Source organism: Ictidomys tridecemlineatus, chromosome 6 (genome assembly GCF_052094955.1).
Source record: "Ictidomys tridecemlineatus isolate mIctTri1 chromosome 6, mIctTri1.hap1, whole genome shotgun sequence".
In the NCBI taxonomy this organism is placed as follows: Eukaryota; Metazoa; Chordata; class Mammalia; order Rodentia; family Sciuridae; genus Ictidomys; species Ictidomys tridecemlineatus.
In genome coordinates, this window is record NC_135482.1 from 152,046,340 (window position 1) to 152,071,811 (window position 25,472).

A 25,472-nucleotide genomic window follows, 5' to 3' on the forward strand; every position below is an offset into this window, starting at 1 on the left:
AATTAACCAATTCCCAAAAGGTTCAATCTCTTAAAGGTCCTGCCACCTCCATACTTGAGTGCTGAAAACAGAGTTTCAACACTTGAGCCTTCAGGGGAAAAACTACATCCAAGGGATAGATGAGGTGATTAGGTCATGAGGGCTCTGTCCTCATTAATGGACATTAAGACATTAATGTCCTTTAAGGGGACTGTAGATAGATATCCCAGTTTTTGTCCTTCAGTCCCTTACACCATGGAAGGACACCTACATAACACACTCTATGAAGAATGAGTCTTCTACAGACACCAAAGCTGCCTGTGACTTCATATGGAGCTTCCCAGGTTCAGGATTGTGAGAAATAAAGTTCTGTTATTTCTAAGCTGTTTAATCTTAGACAAATTAGTTTATTATAGATACAAGATATTCCATATATGCCCAATGGTAATCACAATGCCAAAAACTATAACTGGTTGAGAGCTGCTGTGGGCTGTGTGTGGACTATATTGTGTATCTCAGCCTAGTGAAAGGATAATCTGCTCTCTGGGAACTTCCAATGGTCCTTTCCTCTGGTTGACTGTCCAGATACATTGTGAACCCTGTTCAAGTTCTGCTAAAGGTCCCACACAGCACCAGAGATGGGGTGATCTGATGTAGCCACACAGCCCTTCTGAGATGTGTGTGACATGCCAAGATGCCAATCAACCTACTAGGTGCAAGACATCAGGAAGCAAGAGTCTGCACCGTCACCTTATTCTTGCTTTTGATGTACCCCCTCAAAAAAAAAAAAAAAAAACCCACAAGGACCATTTTCTAGTTCTCTAGCTCCAGCTGCCATGTGGACTGGACCTGTTAGGGGCTTCAACGTTTGAAAATATCTTTTTTACTTTATCTTTTATTCTTCACTAATTACTCTAGAATTTAAATTCTAGGTAGCTTACACTCTCCTTGGCAGGAAGACGAACCCCCTAATGAGATGCTAGCTGCTTCCCCATATAGCTGATATGTAAACAACAGTAAAGAATCAATATTTAGCTATACCAAAAAATGACCTAGTCACAAGATAGACAATAAGAGTGGAAGAAATAAACAAAATACTATTAAAGTAAACAGAAAACAAACACCACAATTTCAGGAAGCACTTATTTATATCAATAATGAACTTGAATATAAGTGGATTAAACTCTCTAAGCAAAAGGCATACAGTGCCTTGGTGGTAAGCAGTAAGTCACCGGGTCACCCTGGATCCCTCTCTAGAAACCATTCTTTCTTGGAGTTTCTGGGAGTCTGTCCCAACTTTGGGAATAACAGTCTGGAAAATATCCAAAATGCATTTCAGATCATTCTTCCATTGACTTGTTAAATACCATCTATCTTCCTTCTATCTGCACTAATCCTATCAAATGTTTGTTTGACCACAATAGTGGTATTCTCTGTCAAACATGGCAAAGATTCCACAAAAAAATTGTTAAAAATAATAAAATCATTAAAATTACAGGAAATAAAATTCAACATTTAAAAATCAATATAATTTTATACAAAAATAATGACCATGTTAAAGAAGACATAAAATAACCATAGGATACTGAAAAAATATGTGTGTGTATACACACACACACACACACACACGCACACACACACACACACACGCACACACACACATACATATATTTAAGAAATAAATTTAACCAAGACGATGAAAGATTTGTCACTGAAAACTCTGAAACATGGATGAACAAAATTTAAAACACAAATAAATTGAAAGCTTAGCCTATGGTAAGAGTTCCAAGTAATGTTAAAATTACCATACTACTAAAGTAATCTATAATTCAATTAAATTTCTATCAAAATTCCAATGGGATGGTAATAACTGTGCAGGTATTCTATGGACGTATGGATACCTCTACCTAGATTTTAAAACTGCCTCAGAGAGCCTTACAATCTAGGCAGAGTATTGTAAAGGGGCAGAGTCTGTAGAGAGTTCTTAGTAAGGCAATGACCAGCAAAGTTTTGGGGTTATGGCCACTCCTGATACATGAAGGGCCCAACTTCTACCTCAGAACATGGTCAGGACCTATTTTTCTTTTCTTCTTTACTATTTTTCTTTTTGAAATGGAATATCTATCCTATGTCTATTCCAAAATTTTATTTACACATAACTTGTTTGCTTTCACAGATTGACAGATATAGAAAATTTTGCCTCAGGCTTAATAGTAGTCTATTCAAAACCCAATAGGTAAACATAAAGTCATCAGGCTTGAAAGTAATCTTTGAATCCATGTTCTACATTCAAGATACATAGTATAGGGCAATTCAGAATATCAATTTCTTATTTTGTAAATTTTGTAAGTAAGCCTCCTTTTACAATGTGTTTATCAATGTCATCTAAAATAGTGAGTCTAATTGTATAATGTTGCCCATAGCATAGAGTTACATGATTTTAATGTCTGTAATATATTTGGTGATACTCCTCTTTCAATCTGTGCACTGGTAGTTTCTATATTTTTCCTTCTTGATTAAACTGATTAAATGTTAGTCAATTTTTGTAATTTTTAAGGTAGTCGAATATTGTTTTATTAATATTATGTATTGATTTTCTATTTCATGTTCACTGGTCTTTTATTATTATTATCTTTGAAAGGTTGTAATGTTTAACATTAGATCATCTTAAACTCTTTACTTCTAATATAAACATTTGAGTCTATAAATGTCACTCTAATGACTACTTAATAGCAAGCCACACACTTTGATATGTTCTGTTTTATTATCACTTAGTTCAAAATATTTTCTATTAACCTTTGCATTTAATTATTTGACATTGATTTTATTCTGGAATTGTTGATTAGTTTCTAGATGTATTAGTGTTATTAACTTATCATTTGCTTTTGTTGCAATAAAAATATGAAATAAATTACCTTTAATATATCAAGACACTGACTTATCTTAGCAAATGTCTAATGGCAATTGACTAACACTTGAATGTGGACATTCCACTTATTGAAGATTTTATTTTGAATAAGGCCTTATTCCATTGTGTGATTTTATAACAATACACAAGAGAATGGGTAATTTACAAAAAAAAAAAATATTCTCCCTATTCCAGAGGCTGGCGAGTGCCAAATGAAGTTCTTGACATTTGTGAAAGGTCTTCATACTACATTATATTTTGGCAGAAGGCAAGAGGGCAAGATAGGGAATAGAGGGAGCAAAAAAAAAAAAAGTCAAACTAGTGTTTTTACAACAAACATTCTCTTTATAACAGTTTTAATCCATTCAGGAGTATGGACCTCCCATGACCCAAACACCTCTGAATAGAACCTACTTCCCACTACTGTAACTTTGGGGATACCATTTATAAGGCATGAATTTTGAGGGATAGATTCAAACCATAGTAAATATGTCATTACATTCATATGATGTTGTTGTTTAGATTTTTTCTATATCTCTACTGATTTTTCCTATTTTTTATCATTTTATGAGAAACAAGGTTATAAATTTTGACTTTTTTACTTTCCTATTTTTCCTTTTAGTTCTATTAACTATATCATATATCCTGAAACTTTGTGTAGATGCATATACATTTATGATTAAATAACTTTTTGACAAATTAAAACTTTTATCTTTTCACTTGTCATTTTGTCTGATCATACTACCTGTCCTGATGGCTACTTGATTACACATTAATAGAATCACTGAGTTTTTGATACCTATTTGACCATGGTGTAAGCTTACCACCCTCTTACCTCAATCAGTCTTTCTTCATATTTACAGTGCTTCTATTATTACCAGGATAAAGTCGGTCTTTAAGCAATTCAAGACTGACAGCCTGTTGCTTTTATTTGCTGTTTATTATATTCACATTTAATGTGAATATTGATGAAGTTGATTTTAAATCTTACATTTTGATATTTGCTTTTTACCTGACTCCTCTTCTTTCCTGAATTTTGTATAAAGGATCAAATTATTTTTAGGAGTGCATATTATCTCTTCTGTTTTCTTATGACTATGTTTCTTTGTATTAGTGGTTTCACTGGATAGCATAGTGTATATTCTTAATTTGTCATAGTCTACCTAAAATAAATTTTATTTCATAAATAAAATAAATGACATATTAAGAATATCATATCCACCTCCCTTTTCTCAAATCTTTCATTATTTCTAATTTTTAAAATCAAGGAAAATTATAGTTCCATACAAAAGTTAAAAGCAGTGAAATATAAGAAATAAAGTTTTATGTTAATGATACGTGTTTAGCAAAATGGTTATCACTGCTGAACAGACAATATGATCAAACAGAATAACACAGGTTTTGTATTAATACTGTTTTAGTCAGCTTTGTAGCTGCTGTGACTAAAGGATCTTACCAGCACAACTGTAGGAGAGGAAAAATTTATGTGAGGGTTCATGGTTTCAGAGGTGTCAGTCCAGAGAAGGCTGGCTCCATTCTTTGGGACTCAAGGAGAGGCTGAATATCATGGTAGAAGAGAGTGATGGAGGAAAGCAAATCATGTCATGGAGATCAAGCAGACAGAGAGACTCCAGTTCCGGATACAAAATATATACTCTATAGCTACGCCCCCAATTATCCACTTCCTTCATTTACAACCCACCTGCCTCTAGTTACTACTCACTTGCCAGAATGTGGAAAATTAAAATATTTGCATGTTACAGTTGATACTTCTTCCGGATTTTTGATGGGCTCCCTTCATGCCAGAGAAAAAACTAAAGATATTATAGCTCATTGCTTACAAAATTTTGCCACTGTGGTTAATCCATTAATTCACTGATTGGCTTAATATTCTCAAAATCCAATCATCTCTCCTTTGAAATTTTTTGCATTGTTTTATATGTGAAATTTTTGCATTGTTTTATATGTGAACTTTTTGGGGAAAACTCATATCCAAACCATTACAAGTACTGATGTGTGTGTGTGTGTGTGTGTGTGTGAGACATATATACACACACACACACATATATTATACACCCACATACTTATATACACATATTCATCCATAAATACACACACATACACACACACACACACACACACATTTTTTTTTTCTTTTTGGTATGGGAATTGAATCTAGGGCCCTTAACTACTGATCAAGCACCCCAGCCCTGTTTTTATATTTTTATTTAGAAACAGGGTCTTGCTCAGATCATTAGTGCCTCCCTAAGTTGCTGAGGATTGTTTTGAAATCTCAAATTCTCTTGCCTCATCCCCTTGAGCCTCTGGAATAACAGGCCAACACCACCACGCCTGGCTAAATAATAGCTTACATATTTAGCATAAAAAATTTTGCCTATTTTTAAAACAAATTGCAGAAAAAAATACACTATCTATTTTTACTGGTATAGAAAAAATGTCCAGAATACAGTAAGTACTAAATTACATTGTTCCAAGTGTATACTTCATGCTTGAGTATGCATAGAAAGATATGCTAAGTGTGCATCATATATTAATTGTAATGATTATTAATAACAGAACTTAAAAGCTCTTGCTTTCAAAAAATTTACTTTTATATTTTTGGATTTGCTACATTTAAAATAATAGAATATGTAACATTTTTGACTTAGAGTAAAGTCAGCCAAAGAAAAGGAAAAAAAATGAAAAATTAGAGGAAAAATGGCTACATAAAGCATAAATTATTTTACATATATTTTAGAATATCAGGAGTTTCTGTTTTGTTTATAGTCTGAGCAACTACAACTGATGATGTCAAAGACATAAAAGGATATAAGATATATATTTAGTATCATTTCTAGTTTTCCAGATATCTTTTTCCATCAGAGGTAAGTAAGGAATGATCAGTTCATTGATCAGATTGGAAATTATCCAGGATACCACTTCTATGATGGGAAATAGAAGATATCATTACATTAATTTATTTGTAAATTAAAGTGCAGAAAAATAGAAAAATAAATGCATTGTTATTAAATGATTTCTACTTTACAAATGAAAATTTTAGCTCATCTACAAATGCTGGGGTTATCTTGTTAGAGCATTAAAAAATAGGTAAAGATCTAGAATAACTAATAAGAGGAAAAAGGAACTAAAATAATAAGTAGCAATTAGTCTATTACAGATTTGACAATATGATTTTCAATTAATCTATTATTCTGGTGCATTCTCTAGATGTATAAAAAGCAATATTATTTCCTCAGATTTTAAGTTTAACCTTTAACTTCCCTCCGTCTTCCTTTTTCTCTTGCTGTTTGTATCTTTTTCTGGAACACACAAGGTTAAAATTTCCCAACATGAACTTCCTGCTGAAGGGTTTTTTGTTTTGTTTTTTTGTTGTTGTTGTTTGTTTTAGGAAAAAAAAGAAAAAAAAAAAGTTGAAATACTGTAGCCAATAAGTACATAATACTAAGCTGTATGTGCATTTTCCCAGTAACATAACTTACACATATTATGGCCAAAAGGATGTCATTACTCACTTACGGCTTATACGTTTAATGCTGTTGGAAAGCAGAGAAGGTCCTGTTCTTTGAACCTACCTCAGATCAGAGAAAAGTATTATGACTTTCTATTACTAAGGCTTTTTACTTGTCTCCCAAGGAATGTAATAAAGTTATTTCTAATATTTCTCATATTAAAAACAGTTATCTCCGGTGTATTTGAAACACTTTAAAGTCTTCCAGAATAGGTTCTACAAAGAATTGTTAAGATTTGGGGGAAAAATCCCAACAGTTGAAACAATTGTTGTTAATATTTTATTAAGGCCTAATAGTGTTCTGGACAGTGAATACAATGTCAGGAGAAATATCCATGAATTGGTCTCTGTGTACTAATATGTGGACTACTACAACAGAGCAAAAATAGTTCTACTCCAAATTTCTTAGACTTCACTGACTTTGGTAAGTATCTCATACTCTTGTCATCTTTCTTGTTTTAATTGCACATCTTCATTTCTAAGTTGAAACTAACTTTCTCAATTAAGGACATTAATTTGAAGTACTTTTTATAATTTTGACCTCATCACGTCCACAGTGATGTAGCATTTGTTTTTCACTTACTGGCTGGAAGTTGATCAGTATCTAATAGTTATGAAATTAAGCTACTGTGGGCCTCAGACTTAGCCCTTCAGTTAAAGACTTGGGCAAGATCAGATAAGGATTCAGAGCACATTTATTTGCATCATGGAAGAGAGAGCACACACACAAAAAGGGTCTCTCTTTATGATTACCTCTTCTAAATGCTCTACCATCTGGTCATGTGTATTTATTCATTAACTCTACTAATAATTAAGTGAGCTATTTATGTAGGATGCATCTTTAAGCAGTTCATAAGACAAGCAATTTTTTCATTTAATGAGGATGAGGGAGACAATAAACAAGTAAATAAAAAGGTAGTAATATCTGCTTTGAAATGGTTGAGAAGATGTATACTTCACTACATACTACTACCTTGTGTATCAATCCTCTATAAATGTAAACATTCTTACAATGAAATATTAAAATAGCATTTTTGAAAAAGAAACACTTTTCAATAATTTAACCAGCAAGATCAATCACTGGAAATACGATTGCATCTGCCCAACTCTAAGCTCCCTATTTTTACATTTCCATCCCGATCACAATTAAAGAATTTAACTCTTAATTTGGGTATATCAATTTAAATGGAAGCCTAGGGCACATTTCATCATTGTACATGATAAAACTCCAATTATAATGATTACAGATATCTTCTTGACATTGAATTATTCTGCAATAATTAACTGTATCATTCTAGGTTTTTGTACACATTTGATACAAATTATGAAGCCAATGATCAATTGAAGACCAGTCTATATTAGAAGAATCATGTTCTTTAATTTGACCTGAGTAATTAGTTTAATTAGAAGACTTATTATTTTCTTATCTTATATTGTCAACTAATATCTCCACATCCACTCATGTAACTTTAAATTCCTAGTTTTTTGTTTGTTTATTTTTCACATCAGCTCATCTTTTGTTAGTTTTTCCAATCCTACACAAAATACAATGCTTATATGAACTATGCTTTATTAATTTCTGCTGGGATAGTCCCAAGTTTCAAAATATTGAGATTTTTTTTCTTGAAAGTGTTAGGCTGAATACTAGGTACACATTTAGCACTTTTGTCATATTTAAATGAGCAGTAATCCAGTGTATTGAAAAATATTAGTAATGACATATTTCACTGATAGAATTCTGAACATCTTCACTGCAGGTTATCCTAAATTATGTCATTTAGTAAATCATTGATTTGGATTAGGCTTGAAGTTGTTTCTTGGAATATTAAAATACATAGATCAGCTAATTAGTCTGAGTAAGTTATTAATTCCAGCATCTTCTATGAATGCATGTCAGTGTAGATTTTTAATGCAATATATCCTAGAGAAAGTATCTTAAAAAACAACCATCAACCAAGTCCTGAATGAACTAGCATTAACCAACTCTTGTTTTCTTACAATGGAATGTGAATTTGTGACATCAGGTGAGTTCCAAAGATCCTAGGAAGAGTGACAGATATTCACCAGTGTCAGTTGTTTTCATGTCCAGATCTATGCAAGTACACAGCTTTGCTAGATATAATGGCAACCATTTAGTTTAAGAAACATTCAAAACAATTCTCTCAATATTAGGTTTTAAGATGCATCAATGGGAGAGCCAGAAATAGAATCTAAAATATATATAAATATATTTTTTAAATTTTCAAAACACTAGGTCAAGCATTACCTTACTGTATGAATTAGTCAATGAAAATGATATACTCATTCAATGAGAATACTAAAGACATTTTTAAATGGAGATAAATTTTATGCAATATAAAATAATCTTAAATTTTAGATCACAGGTATTAACAGTATTGTATAATGACCACCTATTTCAGTTACAAAATTATTTTCATCACTCCAAAAGAAAATCCAATATCTATTAATTAATCACTCACCAATTTCACACTCTCCTAGGACTTAGGAACCAATATTTGACTTCTATCTGTATGGACCTACCTCCTCTGCATATTTTATATAAGTAGAATCATACAGAATTGCCGGGGGGTGACGAATAACTTCTGTAGATTGATACAGCAGGAATGGAAGCCGTTTATTGTAGGACAACAGAGCTATTTATACATTTTGCACAGCTTATCTAATTAGCATAAACTAGATACATCAGTCAACCAATAAGGAATCTCCACACTTAATGGCTTGCTTTTGTTATTTCTCAAACCACTCCCTCTGGCATTTTGCCAGGCACCATCCAGACTTGTTTAAGAACTCTAACATTTCCCTGGCAAAATACTAGGTGTTATTTTGACTTGTCTACAGACCTTAACAATTTCCCCTTTTGTTTAATTTAAATAACGACCATAGTGGTTTTTACAGAAACACCATAAATAACCTGCTACAAACAGAAAGTGAGGATACAAAATGTAACAATACCAAGCCAATTAATGGCTCCATGCAAGAAGCCCTTGGAAAAATTATACCAGCAATGACACTGTTAGCAAAGATATCAAGTTACAATTTGTTGTACATTACAGTTTGTTGTCTCAGTCCAAATAAAGCAGTGTCTCAATAGATTAACTCACAGTCCAGGTAAATCATAGTCCAGGTAAGTTCTGCAGGCAGCTAGCTTAAATCACAGTCCAGGTAAGGTCTGCAGGCAGCTAGCTTGATCCCAAGTCTCGTCCGCTTTTCAGCTGAAGTTTCATCCTTTTTTCAGCCGAAGTCTCCTCCAGTTTTCAGCAACACTGGAAATTCTTCCTCTTTGGTTTTCACGGGCACTGGGATGAAGGCAGGAACTCAGCAACGCTGGCTAAAGAAAATCTTGTAGCATTCTACTAGGAAAACAACCTTCTGAACAATTTAGTACATTATCTCAAGGTTTTTTACATTTGAAATACGCCTTAATAGTGCTCATTACTCATTAGCTTCGAGGTGTGGGAGAGCCATTGTAGCTTAGTTAAAGGCATTGAAAATGACCAAACATCAGGGACGCTGGTAGCGTCTTCTGCCTGTAGCATCCTGGGAGCCCCAGATGGCCCTGGGGAGAGTCCGGGGCTCAAACTGTTACTGGACACAGGGAGCAAGAGCCTGGGAGACTGTGCCTCCAGGTCAGGTCTAGATTTGGGCTCCCAGCAGTGGAAGAGCCGGCTGCCACTGCTGCTTGCAAAGTACTTGCCGCACCATGACCCGCTCCCACATGTGGCAGCCGCTGCAACAATTCACGCAACCTCCAGTAACGAAAAGTATTTACTAATAGCCTTTTGCTGCAACTTTTTTTCTGATAATCCTTCTTCTTCTGAAATTTCTTTTTCTTTTTCTTTCTGACTAGAGTTCCTGGGCTTTTATCAACACATGCCCTAATTATTCTTCGTTCCATTGGGGTGCCTCTTTCCCTTATCAATTTACTTCTCACCCCTTCCATATTTTCATCATAAAGACAATACAATACACTGAGACAAAACAAGACACAAACATACTGCATCAATCTTCTCCATTTTCTTGAAATGGCCATTTTTCCTCTCGCTCTATCTGTCTAGGGACGAGCAGATTGCTCCCGTCCTATCTATGGACGGGCAGCTTTTTTTTGTCACTTACCCCCGAGGGTCCCGGGGCTCCCCGTAACGGGCCACCATCTGCAGGGGGGGGGGAGGGGGGTGACGAATAACTTGTGTACCTTGATGCAGCAGGAATGGAAGCCGTTTATTGTAGGACAACAGAGCTATTTATACATTTTGCACAGCTTATCTAATTAGCATAAACTAGATACATCAGTCAACCAATAAGGAATCTCCACACTTAATGGCTTGCTTTTGTTATTTCTCAAACCACTCCCTCTGGCATTTTGCCAGGCACCATCCAGACTTGTTTAAGAACTCTAACATTTCCCTGACAAAATACCAGGTGTTATTTTGACTTGTCTACAGACCTTAACACAGAATGTTATATCTTGAGTCTGCCTTCTTTTATTTTGCATAAAGTTTTTAAAGTTCATCCATGTTACAGCATGCATCAATACTTTATTCCTTTGTGTGGTTGATTGACATTCCATTCTGTGGATATATTACATTTTGTTTATCCATTTTCTTACTAATGAATATCTGTTTGGAGTGTAGGTAAATTTTGGTTATTGTGAATAATGTTGCTATGAACATTTGTGAGTAACTGCTTGATTAAATGTCCATTTTAACTTATTTGGAGCATATACAAAAGACAAAATGCTAGGTACTATGGAAATTCTGTGTTTGAAACTTGAGAAACCAAAAAATTTATTTTCTCAGCATTGTACCTTTTTTTTTTCCTACCATAGTGTGTGAAGGTCCAAATTTCTCCATATCACTTGTCCATCTTGTAATTTTTACTGCTACTTATTATTGTAGCCACTCTAGTGAATATTTTGTTAGGTTTGATGATGTCCCCTGTGTCTCATAGGCTCTGTTCATATATTGTTTTCAATGCTTTTCTTTCTGGTTCTCTGACTGAATAATTTCAATAATCCTATCCTGAGGGCCAACTATTTCATTCACTTAAATTTACTGTTGATCTCCTCTAGTGATTTATTTTATTTCAGTTATTGCATTTTGCAGCTGTAGAATTTCTATTTGGTTCCTTTTTATAATTTCCATCAGTTCACTGGTATTCTCTTTGTTGAGATGTTTTACTTCAGATTTTCCTTTAGTTCTTTCTTCATGGTTTTCATTAGCTCTTTGATCATATCTTGTATGGTTGATTTAAAATCTTTATTAAGTACAATGTCTGTTCTTTCTCAAGAACAGTTTTTATTAATAGCTCATTTTAATGGCTCAGTTCTACTTTCTTGTCTCTGGGTGCTTTTGGTTTTGCTGAAAATAAGACAATTTAAATATTATAATGTGGTAAATCTGAAAAATCACATTGCCCTACTTCAGACTTTTTTTCTCCTGTTCTCTCTTACTCTGACTTTAGTTTTATAGTGTTTAGTGACTTAATAAGTTCAGTTTATTTGTTTGTTTTAGTTTTAGTGATTTTGTGTGGGGGGGGGGGTTGGGGGAGGGTCAATATCATTTTGTAAGTTGTGGTCAGCTAGTATGTTTAGAAGATTTCTTTGAATTCCTGACATCAAAATAAAAGTGTAAGGAAAAAATGAGAATCTATAGAAGAATACAAGAAAGAGTGTAATGAAAAGCCTCTCCAAGTTTTTGTACGTGACTGCTTTTGTGCCTATGGAGGTGGGGCACTCCAAAGTTTGCTTTGTCTTTACAAGCTGAGCATAAAAACTTGTAATGTTTTCTGAGTTTGTGTCCTGCCCTATGAACCTATGAATGCATTCTTTTACTAAATTCATATATATATGAAATACCCTAATTTTCCAAAGAAACACTCTCCCCACTTTTCCTTCTATTTGATTTTGGTTCCACTTTTGCTGCTTCAACTCAAAGTTTTCACTCTAAGAGCAATGGGTCGTTCCTTTGCTTTACAGTGTGTTCAGGGAATACTCTCCTCAAGCTGCTCTTTTATTCTGTTCTGCTCTAAGTGAAACAAATGGAATTTCTTGCATAGTTTCTGCAGTTAGCTTCTAGAAAGATTAAAACAAACACAATTCTTTGATAATGTGATCTGCTCTGTTCCCTTCAGAGCCCATAATTAAGGTCCCATAGAGAAATTATCAGTTGGCATCTTCATGATTCTACTGAACCAGGAATGGGAGTGTATAAATGCAGGTAATAGAGTTGTAAAAATTTCTTCAAGTTTTAGTTGCCTTTTCATGAATCAGCATCGTTTATAAACCATATACTCATTTTTTTTTTAGAGTGCTAACAAATTAGATTCTGGCAATTTTTGCTTGATGTTTCAATGTCTGTAAAGATTCTAGCTCTGTGAAATATCTATTTTGCCATCTTCATCTTTATCCACTGCACTTGAGTTGTAAGGTGCATTTGAATAATAGCAGGTTCTAATTACAATTAGCACATTTACTCCTGTGCATTTATTTTGTACTTACTTTGAAATAATATATCTTTGGCCTCATCATTCGGAAAACTTAATCAGAAGATTACCCTGAAAAGTTAATATTTTTATCGCAATTAAAAGCCAAAATAAATATGCACACATGCTATTGCCTATTTATAATTATTTTCAAAATCCACCTATGGTAATTGCTGTTATGTATTTTAAAAATTCAAAAGCACAAAATCTTATTTTTATTTTTATTTTAGTACTAAAATATTATGTATGCTAGAAAAGCACTCTACCACTGAGATTAACCACCAGCTTGTAGACTTTTAATAAGTCAAACAAATCTTTTTTAAATTTACATGGTCTTAAAGCTTTCCTGAATTTATCACTACAGTATTCTAGAGTAAACTGATATTTGATATTTACAACTTTTCACTATCTATACTTTCTTTATCCCGCTCTTTAGAATTTCTGAATAATTTCAATGTATCTTTGGTTATGGACATTTATCATTAATATGAAAATTATATTTTTAAAAATCCTAAGTCATGCAATTTTATTTATTAAGTAGTTAGTGAGGAGTTACTCTATCAGATTCTGGATTTACCACTGGGAATTCAGTGATGACATGTAAGATGCCCCGAAAGAAGGGAAAAGTGAAGAAAATTGTGAACTAGTATTGGTTCCAGGGAGAAAAATCTGGCACCTATAATTTAAATAAATATTTGAGAGATGCATTAAAATGTTTTTCTCTCTACATTCCTTGCCATTATATAATGGAAAAATATATTATATCCATTTAGTATTGGTTTCCAGTTCCTAAACATTGTAATTCTATTGGATTTTTAAAAATGAGAATGTAAAATAGAATATTAAAATCAGCAATGCACAATTAAAACCCATATAGCATATCTTACATTTTAAAAATTCTTTGTAATAAGACATGGAAAAAAGTAGATTTGCTCACCAACAATGTCCATGAATTAACATACTATATTTTGTAGTGATTAATTTTGTTAAGTTAAAAAAGACCTTATTCATAGCCTTAGACTAAATTAAATGAATTGTCTTGTTCTAAAATTAGGAAATGACAAATTTTTATTTCATTTCAGAGAAAATTAAAAAATAAAATGTAGTAAAATTCAAAATTCTTTTTTGATTCACAGATGAGTAGTGTAAAAATGTCAAACTCTGCAAATTCCAATGCTGGCTACACTTTTTAACTGCATTCACTTTCTTCATAGCAATATTAAATAGAGATAACAGTGGTAACACAGTACTAATTTACTTTATAGTTTTTAAGTTAAAACTTTATAAACTTGTGCTGTTAGCATCACCTCTGAATCCACAACTCATTTGCCAAATTACTCTTCAAATCCTCCAGGCATTAGAGAATAGTGAAATTGCTCATCTAGGTAAAATTTTATATGAATCAAGTTCAAGAGCCCAAAGAATTGTGCAGTGTGTCCAAAAGCAACACTAAACAGAACATGCTTGATAACTCATCAACATTAATAAAGATTAGTAATTCTAGGATGGGGTCATGGTTCAGCGGTAGTGCTCGCCTCACCTGTGAGAAGCACTGGGTTCGATCCTCAGCACCACATAAAAATAAATAAATAAAGATACAAAAAACAAGAACAATTAGTAATTCTAAAATAGAACAAATATTGAATATTCAACAAAAGAGAAAACCCTTCTTGCCTAAACAATTTCAGCTGTTACAATTGAATCATATCTTTCTCTTTTTTTGTCATTTTTCTTAGCTATGGATTTTTTTCTTTTTAACTAGAATTATTTTTTTAGGACAGCTCTAGGTTCTCAAACACAGCACAAATGCAGAGTTCCTATATAGTTCTGACTGGCCATGCATACAGGCTCTCCAACTATGCCCAAGCCCCACCAGTGTGGATAGAGTCGTTAAAAATGTATGTGGGAACTTGATTTTCAACATCTTTTTTTAATGAGGATTTTATTTCTGCAAAAATGTCTAGATAGTTGTAGTTTGCATCAATTAATAGAAGTTTTGATTATAATTGTGGTTTCTCACGCAGTTTTCCTTTTGCATTAAATCCATTTCGAAAGTGAAAATTGCCTATACTTCATGGAAATTATGTTAAAATGTATGATAAACACAACTTTTCACAAAATAATTTATATTTTTATCTATTTTATCTTCTCAATATAATACTTTTGAAATCCTGCAAAACTAACATAAGAATATCTTTAATTGCTCTATTAAATATTAGTATTTAAATGATGACTTATTTCTTCATTACATTTTCATCTTTGAAGCTACCCATGCATGTAAGCACTTAATAAATCTCATTGCTTATATTACTATTTATTTATTTTTGTAGTACTGGGGATTGAACCCCAGGCCTCACACATGATACACAAGCACTCAATCACTCAGCTGTATCCTGGCCTATAATTTAAAATGCAATTATTATTATTTTTTTTTGTAAAAGAGGCACATACATTTCTTCTAATAACCATTTAAAATTTCATTTCATGCTATAGGTTTGGCTTAATTAGCATTAATATAGAACACTTCCCTTGGCATACATAATTTTTGCTTACAAAATAGACATAAAATATCCAGTAAGATTTTACTTTATGTATAAACATCTTTTACAACAGAATAAATAATCTAAGTGCATTTTTTCTTGAGATATCAGTTTATATTAGGCAATCTGAATGATTTTATATACCTTGTATTTGACTGCCAAAGTTATTAACATTTTCTTATATTTTATGCATTAAAGCTTGATGCTTTGAATAGAAAATTTTCACTTACTTTAGAAATAACACCTATTATTGTCAGAAAGCCATTCCTTCTCACTTCTTTTATTTTGCTTTCAAGTGAAAGCTTATCCATATTTGTCTTGGTATAAAAAGTGTTTACAGAATCATATTTGAACATTTTTTATTAAATCAAGCATAATATTTTAATTTAAATGTTCATATGGAAGCAATATCTATCTCTGTAAGTGTTCAGAAATAATGTGATCGTGATGAACTGATTGACTTTAGATTTTTGTTCAATGGATAACATGAATGCAGTTATTTTTGTTTTCTAAAATCCTTAAATTGAAGTAGTAATTTGATGACATATACACTACCATTACAAAATGTTATTGTTTTATGTTAATAAAAATAATTATGTTAAAAATTAATGTAAATAAAAATAATTTTATGTTAATAATTTCAAAAATATTGGCCATTTAATTCATGATTAAAAGATTTTATTGTGCAGATATTTATAACATTTTTAGGATAATGACATCAAAATTTACCCAAACTTCCAAACATTTTATATTTTTGTTGATTTCATTCAACAATTCTGCAGTGAACTAGTAATTGTGAACCAGGCATTCTTTTGACTTCTAGGGATGCCAACAATGAACAAAATGAAACAAAGCCCTATATTCAGAAATTTTGTTGTCGAGAGGGAAAAAAACCACAATATTAACACCAAAAGGTGAATAATGGACCATGTTAGATATTGAAATGTACTAAGGAGAAAAAAAAAGTCAGGGAAAAATCACAGGCAGTTTTGGGCAATTGGAAGGTTTAATAGTCATTTTTCATAGGGAGTTCAGTTTACATTATACTGAAAATGAAGTAATGTTTGAGGAAACACCTAGAGACTTTAGTGAATGTATTGTGAATATCTGATGCAAACTTTTAGTTAAAGACATTACCATTGCAAAGGACCTGATGTGTGAGCACATCTTGGATATTTAAAGACTGTGAAAAGGCCATCTTTTTGCTCACTGGGAGGAAGATTAGTAGGAAACTTCATCTCAGACAATTGGATGGATGACAGAGAATAAAGAAGGTCTTGTATGTAATTTGTCTTTTTGTTGCGTGTAAGGAGGATTACTGGATTACTTGCTAGTATTTTAAACAGAACAATAATATGATTTGGTGATTTGATCTAAGCTAATAACATTATTTCAACTGACATTCTGAAAGCAGGCAGGTAGTGTGGTGAAGCCACTTCTTTTTCCTGGAGCTGCAGAACTATAGACTGGTTGGTTGGAGCATGGCTTGCATGGAGCTTGCCATGTCTGTACCACCCCCACCCCTGCCCCAAGACTTATGCGTGGCAAGTTGTGGCCTAACTGAGCAAGGGCACAGCAACCTTGTTAGGCCTGTGAGGACGGGGGAAGACCTGAATGGACGTTCAGAAGAGTTCAACAATAGCGTTCCAAACCGCTATCAGCGTGTTTGAACCAATAGTGTTGACCTAAGTGTTATAGAAACTCTTAAACCTGCCCATTCAGAGGCAACCCCTGTGCGGGTCCGCTATTGCCCTTGTAAGAGTTGTATTTCTATTTTTCACACTTGATTAAATCCTCCTTTCACGCTGACCTTCTGTTGTCACTGATTTTCATTCTTGGGATTTGCAAGACAAGAATCTGGCATTAAATTTTTGATGAGCTTCTATAGTCTAGTGCAGCACTGGAGGGCACCGATCCCATTCAAATCTACTGTACTGAGCGCTGCAACACGCTGCTCAGTGGTAGTGGAGAAAGATCAAACTTTCTCAGCCAGTTTACACAGACTCCACTGGCCAACAGAAGCAACAAATTGAGTTTTATCTCAAACTTCCATTTCAGTGGAAACGCAAAAGTTACTGTACAGAAAGGGTAAAATGATATTGAAATAATTATGGAAAGAGATGATGATCACTCAGATCAGCATATCATGGATGTGATCAGAGGGTTTAAATAAGAGAGAGATTTAAGACAAAATTAAACAATATTCTAGAGGAAAATCTAAATATATAATTTATTTTACACTAACATTTAAACATATGTAAAAACTAAAATGACATATTTTATATAATTCCATTTTCCAATTTTCAAACAATCTTCTCATACAATTGCAAGGAGTGTTTCAATCAGATGCTCACTCTAGTTTTAAGATAGCGGATTATTCTATTCTGTATCTTGACCTTTATCATCCCATGTTAATGGGCTATAATAATATATAAAAACCTCATTTCTTGTTAAAAGTTCAACATAAGGAGATGTTGTCTATGTATGTAGTTTTTAACCATGACCCATATAGTTCAGTTTACATAAAAATTAATTTCCATCAAATTTACTGATTAGGCAACTTTCTCTCTGCCAGTGTTTTAGGTTGACTTATTGCTGATATTATTTGTTGCATAGGTCAAAATTATTTATTGTTGTATGCACCACATTTCTAACTATTTCTTACCTAAATATATTCTTTTTATATATTTTGTGTAGATTGTTTTTGAAAAGCAACTACTTCATATTACATTTTGGAAAGATTACATTCCATATTTTTTTTCATATTTCTGTGATTAGGTTGTGAAGAACCATGACTTTCTCTTTTAAAAAGGATGTTTGATGACACATTTTCATCTGAGAATATTCAATCTCATCTAAAGCTGGGGAAAATGTTTTTCAGAATTCCCTCACTGTATCATCTCAGTTTAGAACAGAGTCAAAAAAAAAAAAAAAAAAAAACCCAGTAAGAAACGGAAGACTATAGGGAAACAGAAATTATTACTCTTGGTAGGTTGTGATTCACACATATGATGATGAAAAGGGGCAACTGTAATGTGTTTCCTCCTACTTGAGTTGGACTGCTTATCAAGCAAATTAACAACACCCTTAAGCCCTACCTTCAGCTATAAAAGTAGTTCCATCAGAAGCACTACTTTACAGATAGGAGAAAACTTTGGTCAAGGTGGAAGTTACTTAACCATTTCACACTTTTAATTACTTATACATTGGATGCTTAAGTATTAGGTGTATATTTATTAATCTGTGACCATAAGATAGAAAAATGATTTTTTATCAAGGTCCTTCACGACTTACCAGGCACCACTTATTCATATGTCACAAAGTTTTTATATGAAAATGAAACATTTAACAAGGACAAAGGAAAAATACTATTAAAAACTAGTTAGTATTTAATTAATTTAATCTATTTGGTATTTTTAATTCAATTATTTTATTTTATATTCATTTTATTTTTATGTGATAAATTATCAAAATAATAATTTATTTATTGCTAAATAAATTAGACTTGAATTAGACTGCTTGTCAAGCAAAATAACAACAATTTTTTTTTTCATATTTCTGTGGTTAGGTTGTGAAGAACCATGACTTTCTCTTTTAATAAAGTATATTTGATGACATGTTTTATTTAATAGATAATTTATTTAATAAATTATCTTAAAATATTATTTTAAAAGTAGAAAATATGCCATTTATTGACTGGCATGTATAATAATAATACTTCTCAACATCTTCTGAGTGGTAACCATGGACCAGACAGATTTAAAACTTTCCATATGCCTATTCAGTGAGTACAGTCATTATATGCTTATTATGATTGAACAGACTGAAACTTAAAGATGTTAAAATCAAACATATGGGAAATATGAATACAAGTAGAGTTAGTCTAAAGATGGAGCTGTGTCACAGATAAATATACTATTTCACAAGGAAGAACCACATGTAGCTTGCAGGAAGAGACATAACATAGCAGCCTTGAATCATTTCTGTCACTGCTTTTATCTGAACAATTGGACAGCATTATCTCCTGCCTAAATATAATGTGTTTACATTGGCCAAAATTTTGAACGTGGAAAACAACTTCTGCTACATAGAGGACATATTTGTTTTAGAAGTTGAGACAACTCATCTATTTCTTAGACTCTCTGCCTAGGTAATGGACTGAAATGAAACACACACACGCACACTATTTTGCTCGAATTTACAGAGAATCAGCAATTTTAAAATGAAAGCAAGGTTTCTCTTCCTAAGAGAAATGAAGCTGAGAGATAAAAAGAGAAACCAAGTAAGCACATCTCCTTCCTGAATTTATTAACCAAAAGTCATAGATTCCTATTGAAAATGAGTGTACTTTCTCCATAGAGTCTCCCATTATGGTGTCCAGATTTTTGCTTATACTAATAAACTGCAGCATTTAGTGACTCTGAAGGAACTATAAACTTCTGAATTTGGCCAATTTGTACAATTAAATGATCAGTAGCAGGAAGAAGCTCTCATTCATTAAATCATACAAATATAAAATCACTAATTATTGGCACTCAAGTAAAATGGTCTTCTGTCATATTTACTGGTTAATTATAGATTAAATAAGAAATTACCATCGTAAAGCATTTCTGCACTTATCATTAAACAATCTCATTGTGTTAATTTTACAAAGTGTGATATTTATAGATCTACAGATAAATATAGTAGGCTTATAACTAGGTAATATAACCTGTATTTATGTCTAACCTCTAAAAGATTACTTTCACACTTTAAAATTGAAAACGTAATGAAGTCATTCTGATAGATTCATTTGATAATTAGTCTACAAGGCTATATAAAGGCATATGAATAATGACCTAGACAATTAATTTCCTTTCTTCTTCAGGAAATAAAATATAGTATGAATATGTGTGTCTATTTAAGTCATTTTTCCAGTAGCATAATCTGCTGATTAAAAAAAACAAAATATACAGTAGAAACTATGAGAAAACTTTTGAAAAAAATCATATTCAATGGCACCTATGGCCCAAAAGGTATTTAAGAATAAATTGAAGGTGAGGTTACCTGTCTTGACAATTATCATCATATATTTTATCTGTAAATGTGTCATATTTTTACTTTGTTTTTTTCTAACACATTAGCAAAGCTTTGAGTGATGCTTGCTCGAGCTAGCCCCTCTAGTCCTAAAACAGGATGCATGTCAATTCTAGGACAAATTAATTGTTTTGAAATGCAACAGTGTTTTAAAAATCTATGTTTTCTTCATCTGACTACTATTTCAATGTATTCATTACAAAATCTTCACCATTCTCGTTTATCCATCCATTCATCCATTCATCTTCCTTTCTATTAGATGATCTTACCTTCCAGTGATTAGATGTAAACTATTTCCACGTATTGACCTTTTCTACAAATATGTAGTTAGAGATGTACATGTTCTTACTGTCTCTCTTTGCTTTTGGCTGTGCCTGGCCTCACCTTGCTTAAGGCAAGGTGTTTCTCTTCCTGGATGCTGTTGCCTGTCTCCTTCCATCACCACCAGAACCTAGATTTTCATAATCCATGTGTCCTTATCCTAAGTCTTCAACTTTCCCTGTCAGAGAGAGAGAGCTCTCTTATTACCTTAGAAACACACGCAAATATCTCCCAATCCACATATTTTTGTCACAGTTCACTCTTCATCTCACCTTGCAGATCCCTGCCTTTTAAAAAATCTACTTAGATAAGAAATATACAAGGGAAAAGCACTTTGAAAAAAACAGGATACACAAAATCAACAAATAATATTTATATATTTATAATAGGAATGTTCAAGGAAAAAATAACTAGATGGAAGAGAAGATTCATCATAGAAAAATAATTTATATTAAAGGCTATCACTGGTGGTAAAATTACTGGAATATATAGAGAAATAATTTCTCTCTGATCTCCAGGCAAAAATATCAGGTAAATTATGATGGAGAAGAGATAAAACTATTGTCCTCATTTTTGACAGCATGTCTTTATGCCAAAGATATTAAGTAACTTTTTAAATCATATTTAAGGGAAGAGAATGTGAAGCAACAATTTTATTTTTGTCCACAGTGTAAAAGCTGCTTATGTCCCATAAAGAAAAAACTCCCATTGTGGTGGCGTACACTTTTAATTCCAGTAACTCAGAAGTAGGGAGGCTGAGGCAGCCTTCAGGTTTGAGGGCAGCCTCTGCAATTTAGGGACACTCTAAGTAACTTAGCAAGAACGTGTTTCAAAAGTACATAAATGAATAAATAGTAGGGCTGGGGATGTAAAACAGTAGTAAAGTGCCCCTGGATGAGAGAGAGACAGACAGAGAGAGAGAGAGAGAGAGAGAGAGAGAGAGAGAGAGAGAGAGAACTATTATAGGATGCAGGATAAGAGGGAATAATTGACCATTTGAGAAAAGTCTACAGTGGAATTTGTTTTAGATTATTAGAAAAACTAGAGAGAAATCAACATAAATCTGGAGGAAAGCAAAGGCACAAATTACTTAGAAAAATACTCAAAATTCTTGCATGGCTTTTTAACCAGATTTGATCCTAGTAATAGGTTTGGTTATATAAATAAATGATAGACATTATTTTTACTGGTATCACCTCCAGAAACAAAACAAACAAGTACATAGTTAGAAAAATGCAGAAACCTTTGATTTACAGCAAATATTAAACTATGGTTAATTTGATATTTATTTTAGAATAATCTATCTGGAAATATGTGATAATTAATACCCATTCTCCATTCAATCATCCACTTTAAGCTCTTCCTGTCCAGAATATTTCTTCATAATATCAAATTTCTGAGACAAACTTTACTATATATTCCACCTAACAAAATATGGTTAAGTGAGATCTACTGTTTGTCAGTCAGTCTCTGGTTAGCAAAAAGATTTGTTAAAGAGTGAAAAAAAATTTATGTTGAATTTCTAATGTCTCAATTTTTATTTTATTTTATTATTTTTTGCGGAATTCTTTTCCATATTGTCCATAGGTTGCTTTAATTTTAATTGATAGCAATAAGGTTGATGGCAATAAAAATCAGTCCTAAGGTATTACAGAGTAGCTATCTCAGTAAAGGTAGCTATTTGCAGTCTATTTAAATGTTAAATGCAACTCTCATTTTACATCAAATCAAAAAGAAAAAAATGTAATTACTATTTTTTATTATGATTTAATTCAAGATGTTTAAATTGGATTATAATTATTATATCAACTATGGGGGGCAAATTTTTTTAATTGACATAAAATTTTATACATTTGTTGTGAGGAATATGATGTTTTGAAGTATATACAAAAGTAGAATATTTAAATCTATCTACTCACATTCACATTGCCATACATATTTTTGTTGTTGTTGTTGAGAGAATACTTTACATCATGGTTAGCATTTTTCAAGACAACATATTATTTGTTAGTGTCACCAACAATGGATGGATATCCCCGTTGGTACTTTGATGACCATCCCTCCAACATCCCTTCAACTCCCTTACCCAACCATTCTAGTTCTTGGTAACCACTATTCTATCAGTCAGTCAATACAAATGCAATAGAACAAATAATCCAATAAATAAAGAGAATCACCATACTAGAATTTATTGGATTTTATATATAATTTTTCACGAGCATATTGTAATTTCAAACATTTTCACATGCACAAATATATACAAACACACAAATAAGTCCATGTACATGTGAATGAAATAAGCCAGACTCAGAATGTGAAGTATCAAATGTTTTCTCTCATATGTAGAAACTAGTACAAATACAGAACAAAAGGCAGGATCATTCTGTGAAAATAGTAAAGACATCAGGAAGGGATTGAGGGGAGGGGGAGAAAAAGGAGGAATGATGGAATAAAATTGACCAAACTTTCCCAAGTACATATATGAATATACCACAGTGAAGTTCACCTTTATGTATATCTGTAAAACACTAAAAAAACAAAACAAAAGAAAACAAACAAACAAAAACACTATTAATACATATATAACTGAATGGAAAGAAGACCAATAGAGTTGAAGCAAGGAAACAGGGAAAGAATGGAAAGGAAAGGGGGTATTGAATTGGGGAAAACTATATTCCATTCTTCTATAATTATGTCAAAATGATCCAAATATTTTGTGTAACAATATTGCATTAAGTTTAAAAGCTCATGAAATATGAACAATATCTATATATATTTTTGTTTATTATATTTTGCAAGTTTCATTATCTGGTTTTGATACAGTGTTATAATTAGGTAAGATGTTATGTTTGATGTAATAATATACCTTTCTTTATGTATTTTGCAACTTCTTATATTATTTCAAAACTAAAAATTTAAAAATAAGTAAAATTATTGTAATTGCTGTAGCTATGTGAGTTACAATAGAAAGCAAATTTTAAATTCAGTGCTCTTATTAAGAACATATTGGAGCTGGGGTGTGGCTCAGTGGTAGAGTGCTTGCCTAGCATGCATGAGGCACTGGGTTTGATCTCCAGCACCACATGAAAATAAGAAAATAAACAAAATAAATATATTAAAAATGACACCCTATTTTAAAAAGGACTTATTGATCCTCCAATTTTGAAAAGACATATTGATTTTTTTAATTTAAAACTGTAAAAAAAAGAATGTATAAATCTTGCCATGTTTATACTCAAAAGCAGTAATAATGAATTGCTTACTTTTACTAAATGGATAAATTTGACTTTGCCTCCTTAAGACCTGCAGTGTGCAACATTTTGCAGCAGGCACACTTGAACCTGATATAGAAACTCATTTTGACCCAAAACACCAGTGAATAGTTTCGTAGTGACCTGCAGATGTGCTTCTTTGAGGGATAGGCAAAAGAGGAGCAGCTCAGAAACTATCTCTAGAAAGGAAACATTCTGCTTCCTCTCTCCTGTATTTGTCTTAATTTCAATTTGTAAGGAATAAGACCACAGATGACCTCGGATGGTCTTGAACAACTGTTTCAGGCCAGTATGAAAACTTCCTTCATTGTAGTAACTATTAAGGCATCTCTTAGGAATTGCTCCAGTGTTCTCACGGAGTCGGTCACTGCAATGCTTTGAAGTGGGATGCTATGCACACTGTTACACATGAGGAAATAGGCTGTTTTATGTTTTGAGTGTACCCTGGGGAATTTTTTAATCAGCATACCTCCGGGATACACAAATGCATGAAAGGCAGGAACCTTGAGCCCTTTCTTAGCCCCAGCCAAAGTTTACCTCTGAGCTGTGCTTCTCTTGCCCGCAGCTCATAGCTAATCTACAGTTAATCTTCCAAACTTAAGAAATTCTCCTTTAAAAATGTAAATAGCTATTTTGTATTATATTACAATAATTTTACAAAAAATAGTATGCTCAAATAAAAAGTAATAAAATTCCAAATGCGTATTTAATGGGGTATAATTTTAAGGTTAACTTTATTTTTTTAATTCAATATAAGTTCATAGTGTGCAAAATAAAATAAAATATTTCATTTAAAATTGCTCAAGTCATCAAGAAATTTATTCCTGTTGTAATACATATTTAATTTACTCTTCTATCTTTATTTTGTAATGCTTATTTTGAAACTTTTTATTCTCTTAATTTTATCTTTAAGTTTAATGAAGGAGAAACACTGATTGGTTTAACCAAGTTGCTAATAGAGGATATCAGTCTAAAATATTTTATATCATTACTATTGTGCTTGTACTTACTAATCTTATTTCCTGACTTCAAAAAGCTACTTATCTGTTGAATTACACTTATTGTTTTGTAACCTCTGAAAATGAGATAATTTTCACCATGAAAATCAATAGGACTGATTAGTTTGCTAAATTGACGAATACCTTAAAAAAGTACATTTGTAATTATGATTTGTAAAAGATGAATAGAAACATATAAATAAGTAAAAACGTTATTTTTATTATATTATTTACAGTGTTTATTTCAATACCTTGGTTCAGTTTACATTATAAAATTCAATATAATTTTAGTATTTAATTTTTATCATAAAGTGATTAATGTATTTTTTTCTAACAATGAGAGATATT